General features: G+C 29.8%; 1 pseudogene; it reads right to left on the bottom strand.

Moving 5' to 3' along the window:
- Window positions 1–2,556: 2,556 nt before the first annotated feature.
- Window positions 2,557–2,997, bottom strand: LOC145036217 (albumin-8 pseudogene; annotated as a pseudogene).
- Between the last annotated feature and the right edge of the window lie 1,264 nt (window positions 2,998–4,261).

Raw genomic sequence — 4,261 nt, forward strand, 5'->3', positions numbered from 1 at the left:
TATTATAAACAAAGGAAATACATTTGTTGTTAATTTCTAGAAATAGAATGGTCGACTATGTACTTCTCAATTGTTTGTTGACCACTTTAAAGTCTTTATGTTCTTCATATATATCGTTGTGGGTGTCATAGTGAGAAGTAATCTATTAGGCGTGACCAATACAAGAGTTGATAATATTTATTAATACACAATCAATAAGTTTCTACTTGCTATTAAGCATGATGCTATATGATCATGTGTTATTAGAAGATATCATTACACGAACATATAGATCTTTCATTATGTTCTTTAACCTAACTACCACCTAACCTCCAAACATTACCCGGTAACAACCATAAAATTACACATATCTATTGAGAGTGAAAAGTAAACTTTGAATGACAATTTAAATAGATAATCACCATTCACTTGTTTCCATATAAATTATCATTCAGGGTTCACTTTTCACATTTTATAGATGTGTGTTAGCCGATGATTGTTAACATGTAAGGTATGAATGTTGGTTGGTAGTTAGGTTAAACAACATAAGAAGAACACCAACATTAGAGGAATGCTAACTAACTTCATCTCACCATCATACGCACAACAATGCATAGGAAGAACATAGAGAGTTTGAGTGGTCAGGAAACAATAGAGGAGTACTTAGGCCACCAATATTTTAGTTATTATGTAATTTATAAAAGATTTGTTAATAATAATATCCATTAATTTCATGGTAATTTTCAAAAAAGTCCCAATATTTTGGTTATTATGTAATTTTTGGAAAAGTCCCAAAATTTTGAGCAAACTAACGAAAAAGGACAAAATACCGGCAAAATCTGCGAAACCGGCCGAAAAGGGTTTTTTCGAAGTTTTAACCGGTATTTTGTGCTTTTCTGTAAATAAAATTTATTTTGGGATTTTTTCATAAATTGGACTAAAATTTTGGGACTTTTCTGGAGATTTCCCATATTTATATTATATTTATTTTTTAAATTGTTATTATCTATAATATATAAGCTATTTATTTAGGAATCATTAAATAACATGCAAATTTCATTTATATGCTATGTAAATATTCGGCCAAACTATTTACGAAATCAACTTCATAATATAGCCCTTTAATTTAAGTAGTATATTTTCTTATCATTTTCATAATCAATTTATATTTTATACCACTATTTTTTTTATTCATATTTTTTTTTATTTAGAATAGACAAAATGTGCCATAATCAAAAAACTTGTCACTAACTGGTCATAATTTTTTATATATAAATTTTTATACTGATAGATATGGACTAATCAAAAATCTAATCATAATTGAAAAAATGTTTGAATAACCTAAGTTTAATGCCATGTAGACAATGTATTTTTTATTAATCTTGTAATTTCAAGTTTAGTTAATCTTGTAATTTTATGTTTATTTATTCTTGTAAATTATTTATAGGGAAATATACATATTAAAGTCTCATTATTTTATCCTAATTTACAAATAATTCTCAAACTAAAATTTGTTTACGAAAAAACATGAATTACCGATAAAAATAACAATTTGATTATTTTTCTCCATTTTACTCGTTTCATTGTTAAGCTTTACGTATTAAAATCATATTATTTTACCCTAATTAATGAATAAGTCCCAAAATAATTAATTTGTTTACCAATAAACATGAATTACTGGGAAAAAATATGAAAAATGTGATGATGATGATGAATATATTGGGTTGCATAGACAATTTGAAATTTCTTATAAACTACAGAAATAATAAAACTGTTGCTAGTTTGAGACTTACTTGTAAATTAAGTACAATAATGAAACTTTAATATATCAAGATCAACAAAGAAACCGGTAAACCGTGAAAAAATAGCAAAATCGACATTTTACCAGTAATTCATGTTTTCTCGTAAACAAACTTTAATTTGATATTTATTCGTAAATTATGATAAAATAATGAAACTTTAATGAAGATTTTTATATGATAATTTTAGTGATTGTTGTGTTTGTTTTTTTTTCTAAAAGTTTTTATTTATTTATTATAGATTATAGTTTTCAAGAAAAAATTTGTGTTTATATTTTATTTAAATATTCCCAAATAAATAACTTATATATAAAAAATAATAATTAAAAAAATTAAAATTAATGGGATATAAATATAACACCGGAACAAAAATTAAAGATAATTGATTTTGTAAAATATTTACAAACACTTTTGAAAACAACATTATTAATAAAAAAAAAAACTCCCTTTAAGGACTTCTTTCTGCAGGATATAATATTTTTTGGAATGTCAATATCTCTCCAGGAATATGGTGAATTTCATCCCTACATTTCGCAAAAATGTATCGCTTCAATAGCTTATTTTTGTTTATGGTGAATAAGCCATTCCACTGAATACAAGAGAATAAACAAAACAAATTAATAAGCACGTGACAAGAGATACAAAAGGAATAAGTTCAAAATTTATTAAATTTTGCGACACACAATGGAATATATAACATCCATATATACACACGATGGTGTGATAGCGAGTCTCGTTTTATTAACTACGGACCATTTAAATGGCGATGCATTTTAATTTAGAACCAGACAGCTCTCATTTTGCACATTTCTGGTTCGACTTTGCATTTGTTGGGAAGGTTCTCCGCCATGCCCATCATCTTACCCATCTGTTGTTGCGTCCACCTTTGTTGGTTCATCATCATCTTGATGACGTCACACCTGCACATCTCATCGATGTTCCTTACCTGCATGCAGCACAGCATCAGGTGCTTCTCTGCAGGGGTTGGCTCCGACGACCTTTCTAGGTCCATGCTCATTCCTGAGCCAGTTTCAAGGTACTTCACACAGTGGTTAAGCATCGCCTGCTCAACCAGCTGCTGACTGCATGACATATCAGTTCTGTCGGTGGGGTTTTCCTCAAAGGTGGTGGTGGTGAAGATGGTTTTGGTGGTGGCCTCCGCCATGGCTACTAGGAGGAGGAATCCTGCTGCTGCAAATACGAGCGAGAACCTTGCCATTGTATGATGGATGGATATGTATTTGATGCGTAATAGGGTGTAAAAGTTTCTGGATTTTATAGGATTGTTTGAGCGCCTGCATGGAAACTACGTGTTGAATTGCTTTGACGCATTTGTCGAGTGATGGAGGAGAAATGTTAGCACGTCGTCGTTTGGTGGCTACACTTCAAAGCCATATGTAAATAGTTACGTTAATTAGGCGAATGCATTGTTCAATGGATTGTGAGATAGCATTCCACTAACTATACTGTTTAACCTATTAAACTCTACACTCCATTAAACTCTTAAAAGTTCAATAGATTTCCACATCATCATTTTATTTTTTTATAAATAATATTAATAAATAAAACTAGAATATTACATTAATTAGAAATTCAAAGTTACAATTACTAAATATTAATTAAAGATTACAATTTAGAAATTAAAAGTTACAAATAATATACTAAATAAAAAGTACAATATATAAAATACAAATTTTACTTCATATTGTATTTTATCTTAATCTCGTCACAACAATTTCTCCAAATTTCACGTCCATCTTCCGACATGATACTGGGATCCATGAAAATGATTGAAATTTCATCATTCTTTACATTTTCTTCTTTAATCTTCATCTTTCTTTCTTTCAATGCATTCTTCATATCCAAAGAGTTTTGATAGCGTTCAAAAGTCTTTTTATTTTCTTCTATATGTTTTTCAAGTATTTCATCAAGCTTATTATCAGATGACGAAGTGGAATTGGTAGCTTTCCCTTTTGCTGCTTTTTTTGCTGCATTCCTACCAATTGGACGAGTTCTAACTTCATCATTATCCAGGTTAATGAAAGATTATGTATTTGATGAAGACATAGATTCCCCAAATGCAGTGCTTGAACCTTTCCATTTCTGTTCATTTTTAACGATATTCCAAATATGTTCGTGCCTAAAATCGGCACCATATCTAGCATGATAATGCTCAAAAGTTGCACGTTTGAGATCATCCTCAGACCATCCACTGAGGTGTTGACTTTTCAACACTATATACATTTGATTAAATGCAACTGCAAATGGGTTCATGTAATGCCAATGCGTTTTGAGGTTGGCTTGAGTTCTTGCAATGTTCGACGTGTTGCTTTTTTCATAGTATGCAGTAATTCGTCTCCATAACTCTTTATCACGTTGTTGACTTCCAGTAATGCTATCTTCTGAAATTTGTAGCCAACCTTTTGCCAACAACATTTCTTCTTCTTTGCTCCAATAGGTTTTTATTTTTTATTTTTTTGTCG

Source organism: Lactuca saligna, chromosome 3 (genome assembly GCF_052625555.1).
Source record: "Lactuca saligna cultivar CGN05327 chromosome 3, ASM5262555v1, whole genome shotgun sequence".
NCBI classification, from domain to species: domain Eukaryota; kingdom Viridiplantae; phylum Streptophyta; class Magnoliopsida; order Asterales; family Asteraceae; genus Lactuca; species Lactuca saligna.